At 43.9% G+C, this 14,157-nt stretch overlaps 1 protein-coding gene and 1 non-coding gene across 2 annotated transcripts in view; one reads left to right on the forward strand and one right to left on the reverse strand.

The window, feature by feature from the left end:
• Nucleotides 1–14,157, reverse strand: part of DPYSL5 (dihydropyrimidinase like 5) — a 47,538-nt gene that overhangs the window by 24,758 nt on the left and 8,623 nt on the right. The window lies entirely within an intron of this gene.
• LOC132347164 (U6 spliceosomal RNA) lies at nt 11,466–11,573 on the forward strand. The gene has a single exon (XR_009497120.1). It is a non-coding gene; the product is annotated as a U6 spliceosomal RNA (small nuclear RNA).

A 14,157-nucleotide genomic window follows, 5' to 3' on the forward strand; every position in this document is an offset into this window, starting at 1 on the left:
CCCATACTCTCCAACTCCGGTTATGTGTCCTGCAGCCCACGGATTTAAGCTCTGCTCACTCCTGCAAGATGCCACCCTGGGGCTAGGTGTGCACAGAGTGGTGGTCTGGCCCCCAGAAGGACAGATGCAGGCTAACGTAGGCCCTGGCAGTGCTCAGGCCCTTTGTTAGGGGATTCCAGGGCCCCAGAGTGTGGTCCAGGATTGGGACAGTGGGCTCTGGGCAGATGTGGGGGAGTTGCCTGTAGTCCAGAGCCCATGGCAGAGACTCCTCTTGCCTGGGTCCAAGGATAGTAACTGAAAAGCGTTCTGGAAGGAGTCAGAAGCATCCGGCAGTGGTCCTGACTTTCCCAATTGCTGGTTGTAATCCTGTGTGCCTGCTCTGCTCTGTGCCTCACCGCTGGGGGCCCACAGCAGCTCAGGTGGCAGTGGATGTGAGAACCTCTATAAGCTGGGAAGGGGCATATAAATATCTGGAATAATCATTACTGCTGTTACCCCAGGCCTCAAAGCAAAAGTTTAATGGGATCAGTAAACACTTTCCCAGCTGCGGGTTCGGGATCCCACACCAGATGCTGGATGCACTAGCGCTGGTTTCCTCCCAGGCAAGATGCACACAGAGCTGGCTTCTAAAATATGCACAGTTCCCACCCACGGGATGAATGCCGACAAGCTCAGTCTTTGCAGGAATGTGATATCACAGATGTGACAGACCTTTTTACTGTCATCCCACACAAAACAGCCTTGTAGAAATCAACAGCAGAGCGTGACCCAATCCTGTTCCGGAGGCTTTCAAAAGGATTATATTTACGATAATCAAAAGGAAAGGTGACTGTGTGACTGCTCAATGTTCATAACTGTCTTTATGCAAGAAAAGTAAGCTGTGAAAGGTCTTTAGAAATCAATAGAAATGATGTTCATGGAGGCTAAGTCTTCACATGGAACAAGGGTGATGCTATAACGAGAGAAAAAGACAGAATTCAATAAGGTACCCAAGATACTTAGAAGTATGTTTAAACACACACACACACACACCCACACAAAGAAAAAAAAATAGAAGGAAATATACCAAAACATTAACAATGACGGTTTTTGGATGACGAGATTCTGAGTAATTTATTTTTTCTAATTTTCTGAAATTTACTTCATAGAATATATTACTTTCATAATATTGTATATATAAAAAAATTAATTTGGAGGAAACTAAAATTTAGTTATCCATGTTTATGTATTTAAAATACTTTCTTTTAAAGTTATGAAACATTTCAACCACACAGTAAAAGTACAGAACATAAAACAACACATACCCATGAACCCACTACTCAAATTTAACAGATGTTAGCTTTTTACTGTATTTACCTTACACGTTTTTTAATTAAAAAAATGAAAGAAAATATTTCCAATACAACTGGAGCTCTCCATCCTATTCCCATCCCTTAACCCTGAGGTTGATATAAAATTTTTCCCATCCATGTTTTTATGCTTTTACTATATTTGTTTTGCAAATCTGAAAAATGTACACAAGTGGTATTATACTGTCCATGTCCTTTTGCAACTTGCTTTTTTCACTTGACAGAATTAAGATTCATTTATGGAGAGATATTTCATTCATCTAAGTTAATTCACTGTATGAACATTCCTCCAGGTATGTAGTCATTTCCGAGTTCACGGACACTGACTGCTATACCTGATGCTTGAACATTCTCATGCACACCAGAGTGGTCCCTGCATTCAGGGTATATGGTGCCCGGAAGTAGAATTGCTGCTTCCTGACACACGCGCTTCTCCAATTATGCCAGACACGACCATGGAACAGCTAACACTCTAGGGCCTACTGGAGCCTGGTGGTTGACCAGAACTGGCCATTTATCAACCCAGGCCCTTATTTTTTTTGACATAAACTACTATCCAGCCAAGCATTCCCCGCTGTGTATGTGGCATTCGTTTCTATTGTGAATGTGAGACTTCACATCTCTCACTGTTAAGTTAATACGGACTTTAGGACCATTTGTTTAACCAACAGACGCAGCACCATCACACACACTTGGCAGGATATGAAACATAATTTTACTATTTCAAAGGGTTACCATTATTTTGTTTTTGATATTGATGACATACCGCTGGGTAAATCTGGGTTTATTTGATGCCCAGTCATGTCACATCCACTTGTTCCCTAAGAAAAACCAGTATTCTTTTTTTTTTTTTAACATCTTTATTGGAGTATAATCGCTTTACAATGGTATGTTAGTTTCTGCTGTATAACACAGTGAATCAGCTATATGTATACATATATCCTCATATCCCTTCCCTTTTGCGTCTCCCTCCCACCCTATCTCACCCCTCTAGGGGGACACAAAGCACCGAGCTGATCTCCCTATGCTATGCAGATGCTTCCCACTAGCTCTCTATTTTACATTTAAAACCAATATTCTTAATGGTAATCCATTTTATGTCACAGTTTCCAGGCATACGCTTGGCAGGAACTTGTACTGAACTCAACCTAAACCTGTTATTATAAATGTCATCTTTATGCTTCAGAAGTTATCAGACCACTGTGGGCACATGGGGGTCTCCGTATTGACCAGGGACCTGCTCAGCAAGTTGGAAAGAAATTTCAGATATAATTGATTTGCTGACATCACAGCGTTGGAAAGAACAGTGCATTGGCCCTTCCTGGTTTTGTCAGGACAAAGATCTTTGGAGAGTCATTCTCTACCATCTTCTACGTTGCTGCAGCTCTAATCACGTTTTGCTGAGTTCCCAGTAGCAATGGTTTTTTCTCTACCCCTCCACCCTGCCCCCAAAAGGGAAAGGCTTGGTTCTCTGGCTCCAAGGCCAAGAACCAATAGGTCAAGGCACAAACTTTGTACCCTGTTGTTGAGAAGGAACTTGGGCCAGAGCTTATCTGTGGGGTTTTTCATTAGGGCTGGGGGAGGGACTTCCTGTGAGCATATTTTCACACTAGTGCTCAGAAAATGGGTGTGTCTGGGGGGAGGTGATTGGAATCATAATAGCAGGGTTTGCTAGTATCTAGATGTATAGATTAAGGGCAACTCAATCTTCACAGAGGGAACAATCCTACACTGAGAATCAAATAAGAAGTATTTGGATGTGCTTTGTAAACTAAGTCCAATGCAAACGTTTCGACATTTCTTAATGCAGTTGAGAAAGCCATCACTTGTTCAGATGGATCTGCTTCTCTTGGAATTGCTGAACCACTTCCTTTTCTTTTCACATTGAATTTATCTTCCATCTTTTACTCATACTCACTCGAAGTACAAGAGAAAAAAAAAAAAATAACCAGATCAGTGGTTTCTCTCTTGCTCTGAATAACTTCCTTGCCCTTCAGGGATCTTGTTGGCTGCTCCCTGGCCCTCAGGAAAGCCAGCTCTTAAGCAGTACCACTCCTTGGGATGTGAGAGACTCCCCAAAGAAGGGCCTGAGCATTTCGTCAAGTGAGATGATGTATGTATGGTACCTAGAACCATGCCTGGCACTCAGTAAACACCTTTCTCATCCTGAAACATACGCCCACCAGCCAATGCCAGCTCCATGGGTATGTGGCTTGTGCAGTCCCACAGTGCCCTGTGTTCAGACTGGCTCTGTCCTGGTTTAATCTCTGCTGTCACCTTGAAATTCTTAATAGTTTTTAAACAAGGAGTCCCACATTTTTATCAGCTACATTGACCTGATCTAGGGAGGTCACGCTCTTAACAGGTTTACGCTGGCTTCACTGCCAATTCATCCAGCTCACACTGGGGGCTCAGGACCCTGACCCTCTCTCCGGTAATTCCCTTCAAGGCCGCTTGAATGCTGACCACTGCTCCAACCTCTTTTACAGTCTCCCCAACACCTTTTATCAAATGTCCCTTTTCTCTGAAAAACAAACAAAACAACACAAACCCTCCCTGCAACCAGCTTTTCTCCAGGACACCAAGTGATACATGATTGTTCCTTGGGACCACCCACTGTCCCTCTGGCTACATACAGCTCCCAAGCCTTTTCTTGACCCGTTGAGCTCATTCTTCAGCTGACTGGTTTTCTCTAAATTGCACATTTATAATTAACTGCACTTCTCAATTTCCTTTTACTTTTCACTCCTACTTTCTGGGTCCCAGCCTCTATTACTTCATCTAGGGCATGGTCCCACTTCTGACCTTGCAGTGCTCTCACTGTAAGCATTACCATATCTAAAACTCACCCTTCATTCTTTGAATTTTCAGCACAGGAGACAGGCAACATTCAATCTGCAATATACCTTGGGAAAAGGACATTTTCCCACACTTAACCTGCTTACCATTTTTTAAAAAAATTATTTATTTTATTTATTTTTGGCTGTGTTGGGTCTTCATTGCTGTGCGCGGGCTTTCTCTAGTTGCGGCGAGCGGGCTTCCCATTGCGGTGGCTTCTCTTGTTGCACAGCATGGGCTTTAGGCACGTGGGCTTCAGTAGTTGTGGCTCACGGGCTCTAGAGAGCAGGCTCAGTAGTTGTGGCACACGGGCTTAGTTGCTCCGCGGCATGTGGGATCTTCCCAGACCAGGGCTCGAACCCGTGTCCCCTGCATTGGCAGGTGGATTCTTAACCACTGCACCACCAGGGAAGTCCCCTGCTTGCCATTTTTAAAACACATTAATGTTATATTTAGAGGCAAAGTAGTAGAGTGACAAGAACCAGACTTTAAGGCAGGCAGATCTAGGTTTAAATCCTAGCTCCATCACTTATGGTTATAAGACTTTGGGCAAGTTATTTAATCTCTTTGAGCTTCATTTTCCCCATTTGTAAAATGGAGTAATAATACACCCCTTGTGGGGTTACCATGAGGATTAAATGAGATAATGCACGTAAAGCACTTGGGACAGCACCTGCACATAGTAGGAGCCCAATAAATACTAGTGATTTATACTACTATTATAGCTATTACAGTTAATAAACAATAAGCATAATTTGTAGGTAGCATGAATGTGCACACCGTGTTATGTGTATCAGATGCTCCAGAAGAAGGTACTTAGAGTCCAGTTAGCAAACAGGACAAGAAAAAAGTTCATTTCTAATAGAAATGACTTCAAAATAATGAGTACAAAGCAGCACAAGATAACATTCCTCAATGGTGACGGCAACATCAAGTTCAACAGACCAGAGGAGGGGAAGGACACAGTAGGATGGGCAGGCTGAGAGCTGGAAGGGGACAGGATGAGACACTCTGGGGTAGGAAATGATGTGGGCAGAGCCGGGGACACAGCCAGAGGACAGAGAATAGATCTTTTTGGTCTTGGCTGAGGCAAACTGTGTGGACCTTGATGAGCTTGGATTCCATCAATCAGCAAAGTTTAGCAACTTGTGTGTGTGGAGGTGGTGGTGATGAGGGGGCTTCAGGAGTGTGGGGTTTAGGAGCACATTTACAGAGAGGACTCTGGTCACCCCCATCCCTGGACATGTCTGTAGTCACAGCAGGCTTCTGGGTGGAGCAAGAACATGAAAATCAGACTCCAGAACATGGCCCTGACTGCTCAGTGCAAACTCGACTGCAGTGCTGAGATGATGGACCTCAACCTGGGGACTGGGATGAATGACATATGTGAAACCTGTTTCAGGGAAGAAGTAGCAGCCAGGTTCGATGACAGAAGAGGAGGGGATGTAAATAACAGGGGAGGTTTTATGCTTGTGTGGCTGAAAAAATAGTATCAGGAGAGGAACAACCAAATTTAGGAGGGAAGGGAGTCTTTAGAAATCTTAAGGCAGAGCTGATGGAGGGACAATGGAGCAGATGAAAATTGCTAATTATAACCAACATCCATTGAGCACATACTCTGTGGCTATTTAATTCTCACAACAGTCCTGTGAAATATGTATTATTATTCCCATTATTCAGATGAGGAAACTGAGGGTTGATATTCATATCTATTAGGCCGGGAAGGACATCTCTTCCCATCCATTTAGGAGAGGGGTGGATAGAGGAGGAGATGACCTGAGGTGACACGGAGGAGAGCTGAGGGTGCCCAGGCCCTTGGTCTCAGACTTCTTAGCAAAACAGAGGAAAGGTTTTGGGAAAATTAGGAGTGTCAGTCTGAGCCAAGACGAGGTTTAAGAAAACTGTATGGGAAATGCACTACAGAATCAACGAAGGAGGGCTGAAGTAAACTTGCCATATTTTAAGGGGTCAGTTCCATGAAGCCAGGAGCTGGGACAGAGAAAGCAGGCTGGGATTGCTGAGGGAGCGGGGAGTCCAGGGACGGACTGACAAAGGCATCCAGGTGGAGGTCCAGCACAGCCAAAAATGGGGAGGGGTCCCAGAGCAGAGTTTGGTTGGGGCTTAGAGTGACATCTGAATTTTTATGTTTGTTAGAAATACAGTTCGAGGGGGCTTCCCTGGTGGCGCAGTGGTTAAGAATCCACCTGCCAATGCAGGGGACACGGGTTCAAGCCCTGGTCCCGGAAGATCCCACATGCCGCGGAGCATCTGGGCCCGTGAGCCACAATTACTGAGCCTGCGTGTCTGGAGCCTGTGCTCCGCAACAAGAGAGCCCGCGACAGTGAGAGGCCCGCACACTGCGATGAAGAGTGGCCCCCACTTGCCACAACTGGAGAAAGCCCTCGCACAGAAACGAAGACCCAACACAGCCATAAATAAATAAATAAATAAAATTTAAAAAAAAAAAAAAAAAAGAAATACAGTTCGATTCTCCGATGGTACGTGAAGGCAGGGTGCTCTGGTAGGAGAGGCCTGAACTCTGGAGTCTGGCACACCTGGGTCCGAGGTCTGGCTTTATCGCTGAGGAGTCCTGTGGTCTTGAGCAAGTAAGCTCTGGCTTGGGAGGATGGGGGTGCCATTCCTGGAAGGAGGGGTCCCCGGGAGAGGAGTGGGGTTGTGGTGGATGTGTTGAGTTTGGGGCAGGTGCATGGAGGTGTCTAGGCTGTAGCTGTAAACCTGGGAGTCATCAGTAACAGATCACCTGGGGAGAGAAGGTGGGGAGGGGGAGAAGGCAATCTGGGATAGGATCCTGAGAAGCAACCACAGAGGAGAGGAGTAAGACGAAGACAAGACCATGGAAGGAGACTGGGAAGGAGAGCCAAGAGGCAGGAGGAAGAGCAGGCTGGCACGGGGTTATGGAAGCCAAGAAAACCCTGTCACCAACGCAAGAATCTCCCTGGCTCACTGGCTTCAAGAAGAGGTGAGCTGCCCTAGAAGTTAAGATGCCTTCGAGGGAAACCCAAGCTCCCCTTCCCAGACGTGAGCACACCAGGGTAGCCTTCAGGTCTCAGGGACAGTGAACACATCTGCCTGGGAAGCCCTGATTTAAGCCTGCCTGGCTCCGGCTCAACAGGTAGACCCTGGGCACACAGGACACAACCAGCTGCAAGCGCTGCTGAGAGTGAGAGAAAGGGAGGGATTCAGTGTGAAATCCCCATCTGCCCTCCTCCCTTCAGCCCCATCCATAAAGAACAGGCCTGACTGCTAAGCTGTGGGGAGCAGCTGGGTCAGGCACAGGTCAGACCAGGCTGGGCAACAGCTCTTGCTCCCCCTTCCTTTCTGTTGCAAATTCCTGAAGACAAAGAGGTGCTGGCTCTCTCCAGGGCTGCTTGTGCAGTGGCCTTGCAGCACTTCTGCCGGCTGAGCCTGGGAAAGCTAATTTCAAAGGACCCCGCAGGGAAAGATGGCTCCTCGGCTCTGGATTCTCAACCCTGGAGGGGCCCAGGGCAGCAGGGGAGTAACCCCAACTATAGAAACTTTGGGATGAAACTAGACCCAGAGAAAATCTCCTGAAGGGATGCAGACCAACACAGGGACCTGGTCCCCACGAAGTGCTCCAGGAGAGGGTCACCTGCACAGCAGAGTGCTGCCCTCACCGAATCTTCCTGACCACTGTGTTGGACAGATGTTTTCACCATCTCAGTTTCTGAGACATAAGCCAAGACTGGGATCCAGGTATTTTTATTCCAAATCTCATACTCCTCCGTAACACTGAGAATAGATTTGATACCAACAAATAGTAACTAAGCACAGAGCCTCACAGCCTGGGGCAATCCCACTGCAGATTCAGGGTCTCCCACCTGGTATACTTAAAATAGACAACAGATAAGGAAGTATATACATCAGCCCTAACATTTTCTCATTTTGGAACTAGGAATACATGAATATCAAATGGTGGGAGAAATGTAAAAGCATTCATGGTTTTTATCATGAGACGATGCACATTTCTGTGGTTAAGACATTTCCTTTAAATCTGGGAATGAATTGTGTTAATTCCCAGACCCAACAGACTAGCATGCCCCAGGGACGCAGAAGCTAGCAAAAAGTGACACCACTCCCGCGGAAGCCATCGGACCACTGTGGCAGTTAGCACCTAGGCTGAACTCACGTTCAGGAGAGAAATTAACATTTACTGACAGCCTGCTTTGTGCAATGTTCTTAATATTATTAATATTTATTATCTTATTTGATCCTCAGAATGACTCTGTAATTTACAGCAAGGACTCAAACAGATATTTGTATATCCATGTGCATAGCAGCATTACTCATAATAGCCAAAATGTGGAAGCAACCAAGTGTCTATCGACAGATGAATAAACATAATGTGGTACATACATAAAATGGATGTTATCCAACCTTAAAAAAGGAAAGAAATTATGACACATGTTCCAACATGGTTGAAACTTGAGGACATTATGCTCAGTGAAATAAGCCAGTCACAGATGGACAGCAAATGTATGATTCCACTTCTATGAGGTATCTAGAATAGTCAACTTCATAGAGATGGAAAGTGTAATGGTGGTTGCCAGGGGCTGGGAGGATTGGAGGATGCGAAAGTTAGTATTTACGGAGTATAGAATTTCAGTTGGGGAAGATGAAAAAGTTCTGGAGATGGATTATTGTGGTGACAACATTGTGAATGTACTTAATGTCACTGAACTGTACACTTAAAAATGATTAAAATGATAAATTTTATGTTATATATATTTTATCACAATAGAAATTTTAAAAATATATGATTCTGTAGGATAGAGGTTACTCCTCTCGTCTTACAGATAAGAAAAATGGGGCTCAGGAAATCATGCAGCCAGACTGAATGAGGGTCTATCTGCCGCTAGCACCCTAGGTTTCCTTTACATTATGCCGCCCCTTCTAGAGCTCAGGATAGCCCTGGTCTGACTGCGGGGCTCCCTGGCTCCAAGATTCCTCTGTCAAAGGATGGAGAAAAGCCCAAGTGAAATTGGACCTAACTGCAGTTTAGAAACAGAGGGGTAGGTGTGGCTTGGGCTTGACTTACAGGGCTAAACCTGAGAATTGTGCCAACATCTAAAATTATGAAATGAGGATCTCCAGGCGTCTCTCTAATCCAGAATGATTATCTTCACTGCCGAGCATCCAATTTAAATCATTGTGTTTAATACAAAGCCACAGAACAGAGCAGGCTGTCTCCCGACATGCAGTTACCATGGAGACCGGAGAGGATCCTCAGAGGGAGTTATGTGGCGGAGAGAACGTGGCTGCCAGCTTCTGAGAAGCCAGGGGGCCAGGGGAAACCATTCTAAAATAGAGCCCGGAGACGCCCTTTGTCATCTTCCTCCTTAGCAAAGCCCCTTCTAATCCCAAAGCGGGAAAGTTTACAGGTAAGCAGGTCATGACCATCTTTATTAAAAGTCCAGGCTGCCCACAGATGCCAGACAAGAGGGGTTTGTCAACAATCCAGAAATAGACCACATGTAACCCCATCTGCTCTCCTTCCCTCATCTACTCCAGTGTTGGCGAGTCTTCATTTTGGTCCCAAATCTCAGTGATAATAGTGCCATCAAGCTGCCGAGGAAGGCTGTCCTGAGGCCGTGCTGGGTGCTGGTGCTGGGGAATGCGGGCTGGCGTCTGCTCTGGGAGGCAGGGAGGCCTATGCCTGTACTTACTAGCTTGGAAAGGCATTTCACTCCCTGAGACTCAGCTTCTCCACCTGCAAAGGAAGGAAAATAAGGCCTGCCTGAGGGGGGCTTTAAAGATCACGATACACGTATAAGGGATACAGAAATGCTGGGCCTGACGGGGCAGTGCAGCCCTCCTGGAGGGGACAGCGGCTGGAAGCTTAGCTGCAGGTCCTATGCAGAGCCATGCACTGCCAGGTGCCACCTGGGGGTCTGGGAGCCCAGAGCCCGTGAGAGGCTCCACACGCTCCAGGCTGAACACTGCATTTTCCACACAGCAGGAAAAGCAGACTCTTTGATGGGCCACTATGTCTGGGGCTTAGAGATTCAGAACGACAGTGCTCTCCCGAATATGAGTCCTAGTTATCTTAAGCCCGGCAAAGTGAGAGTCAGGGCACCAAACCAGGAAAGAGCTACAGCCCAGGCCTGGTGGTAACAAAGGGTACCAAACAGAATGGAAACCTGACAGAGGGAAGGGGAGAAGGTGGCAACAGCTCAGTGGTTAGAATTTCAGTTCATGTAAGTTTTATCCTAACCTAGTCTGCTCAGAACTCCCCGGCTCACTTTTGTTCTCCACTGACTCTAAATGTAAGACAAAGAGGGAGCAGAATGAACGCTTCCCTATGACGTCATCACAATTTATTATACATAAAGATATGGATCATGTGAAGATAATATATTGAGATCAATATGTAGCCAAGTATCATGGAACATCCTCATGGACCTCATCTGAACCCCCAGCACCCAGTTAAGTTCTTTTTAACACACACACATCACAGATTTTTTCTCTCCAAATAACTTTAGAAAAGTCTAAAGAAAATTCTTAACTTTTGGCTAACGGAAAGGGACCATGCTAAGGGCTGAGAAAGTTTACCAGGTGCTTGGTTAATGCACTCAGTTTACTGTTCTCTTAAGTTTTTGGTTTACAGCCTGCACTAAAAAAGTTTGCTTCCAAGGAGATAGAATAGCCAAAACAACTTTGAAAAAGAAGGACAAAGTTGGAAGACTTATACCACCGGCTTTCAGGACTACTGTAAAGTTATCATAATCAAGACATTGTGGTATAGGTGTAAAGATAGATATATAGATCAAAAGACAGAAAAGAGAGTGCAAAAATAGACCCACACATATATGGTCAACTGATTTTTGACAAGGGATGATCTTTTCAACAAATGGTGCTGGAACAATTGGATAGCCATATGTAAAAAAACTGAACCTCAACCCTTACTGGATACCATATATAAAAACTAACTTAAAATGAATCATAGACCTAAATGTAAGAGCTAAGATTATAAAACTTCTAAAAGAAAACATAGAAGAAAATCTTAGTGACCTTGGATTTCACAAAAATTTCTCAATTACAGCACGAAATACAAACTATGAAAGAAAAAGAATTAATAAATTGAACTTCAAAATGAAAACCTTTTGCTCTTCCAATGACATTGTTAAGAAAATGAAGAGGTAAGTCATAACCTGGGAGAAAATATTTGCAAAACATGTACCCAACAAACGACTTGTAGCTAGAACATATAAACAACTCTGACAACCCAATAAAAAGAAGACAAACAGTGCTCACTTTGGCAACACTAAACTTGGAACAACATGGAGAAGATTAGCATGGTCCCTGCACAAGGATGACACACAGATTCCTGAAGCATTCCATATTTTTCAGTTGTAAGGTAAATAAGTACTAGGGTTGTAATGTATGACATGATAAATATAATTAACACTCCTGGATGTTATAGGTGAAAGTCATTAAGAGAGTAAATCCTAAGAGTTCTCATCACAAGGAAGAAATTTGTTCTTTTTCTTAAAAAAAATTTATTTATTTATTTTGGCTGCTCCGGGTCTTAGTTGTGGCACACAGGACCTTCACTGCGGCATGTGGGCTTCTTAGTTGTGGCATGCATGTGGGATCTAGTTCCCTGATCACGGATCGAACCTGGGCCCCCTGCATTGGGAACGTGGAGTCTTACCCACTGGACCACCAGGGAAGTCCCTCTTTTTCTTTTATTTTGTATTTATATGGGATGATGGATGGCCACTAAACTTACTGTGGTAATCTTTTCATGACGTATGTAAGTCAAATCATTATGCTGTACATCTTAAACTTACACAGTGCTGTATATCAACTATATTTCCATAAAACTAGAAAGGAAAAAATATTTACCTATTCTTTACATTTCATAAAAAAAAAAAAAAAAAAAGAAGACCAATGACTCAAAACATAGGGAAAAGATGTGAACTCTTCACCAAAGATATACAGAGGGCAAATAAGCACATGTAGAGACATTCAACACTAGGGAAATGCAAATTAAAACCATAGTGAGCTACCACTGATACATCTGTTAGATGGCTAAAATTAAAAAGACTGACCATAACAAGTGATGGCAAAAATGTGGAGCCTGGAAGGAACAGAAAATGTTACAACCACTTTGGAAACCAGTTTGGCAATTTCTTAAAAAGCTAAATGTACACCTACCATATATTCTAGGCGTCCCACTTCTAGGTAATTACACAGGGGAATGTAAGCATATGTCCACACAAACACTTGTACACAGATATTCATAGTCGCTTTATCTGTAGTTGCCAAAAACTTAATAATGCTAAGTCAGAAACCAGACCAAAAAAGAAATACATACTGTATTTTCCATTATATAAAAATGTGAGAAAATGTAAATTAATCTATAGTGACAGAAAACAGATCAGTGGTTGCCAGCACAGGGAAGGATTACAAGGGACACCAAGAAACTTTGGCGGGGGTGGAAATGGATATGTTTATTATATTAATGGTGATGGCTTCACAGTATATACATGTGTCAAAGTGTATCAAACCATACACTTTAAAAATGTGTGGCTTACTGTATGTCAATTATACCTTAAGTTGTTTAAAAACAAAAGCGTAACACATAGATTTAAAAAAAAAAAGTGGCTTCCTGGGCTACCCAATCATGACCTTCTTCATTCTGTACATACTCTTCCCATGAACAGAGTTCACTAACATACACCAAGTTTAATTTTATTTTTAAATATTGAGAACACTGTAGAGAGTTTAAATCTAAAGAGGAAAGTTATTCATAGATGAGGGGTTGAATTCATTAATCTCCAGTGACACTTCCAGCTCTAAAACTGTGTGCACGAGTGAGTGCACGTGTGTGTATGTGAGAGTGCGTAAGTGTGCGACTGTGAGAGTGAGTATGTGAAAGTGTCTAAGTGTGTGAGTGTGTGTGTAGTGTGAGAGATAAACATTTATGAATGAGGGACTTCCCTGGTGGTGCAGTGGTTAAGAATCCACCTGCCAATGCGGGAGACATGGGTTCGATCACTGGTCCAAGAAGATCCCACATGCCGCGGAGCAACTAAGCCCGTGTGCCACAACTACTGAGCCCGCGCTCTAGAGCCCGCGAGCCACAACTACTGAAGCCCGCGCGCCTAGAGCCCGTGCTCTGCAACAAGAGGAGCCACCGCAACGAGAAGCCCGTGCACCACAACGAAGAGTAGCCCTGACTCGCCACAACTAGAGAAAGCCTGCGCGCAGCAACAAAGATCCAACACAGCCAAAACAAACAAACAAAAAAAGAACCACGCTGGTGAATGAGAAAGTTCTTAACTATAGCTGGCCTACAGCTTTATCCTCACATTGTCACTAATTAGGGATCCTTACATCTCCTAATTTTTAATTAACAAGAAATAAAAAAGGATCAGAATGAGAGAAAAACATGGTTGGCTATAGGGATAACCTGAGGGAACAATGAGGCAGAAACCACTTAGGGGAGAAGATACAGCATCTACACACATTTCTACCTGCCAGTGAACCATTCTAAGATGTGCACCTGACATTCAACACAGAAATATGGCCATTTCAGATAGGAGGCAACCTCAGTGAGGTTTTGGAGAAGAGATATTTTCAACTGAGATTTTTGAAGCCTTCCATAAGGCCATATTCAAATATTTCTTGAAATATTAAAAAATATTCAGTCTTTAAGAAAAGAAATAGGAAGAAGAAAAATACATCATTCATGTACTATATGCATCACTGAAGTATACATACAATACACGATGTATTTTTCTTCTATCTTTTTTTTTTATATATAAAGATAATCTTTAAAGACTGTTGCTTTTTTTTTTTTAATTTTTATTTATTTATTTATTTATTTATGGCTGTGTTGGGTCTTCGTTTCTGTGCGAGGGCTTTCTCCAGTTGCGGCAAGCGGCGGCCACTCTTCATCGCGGTGCGCGGGCCTGTCATTATC

Source organism: Balaenoptera ricei, chromosome 13 (genome assembly GCF_028023285.1).
Source record: "Balaenoptera ricei isolate mBalRic1 chromosome 13, mBalRic1.hap2, whole genome shotgun sequence".
Taxonomy (NCBI): Eukaryota; Metazoa; Chordata; class Mammalia; order Artiodactyla; family Balaenopteridae; genus Balaenoptera; species Balaenoptera ricei.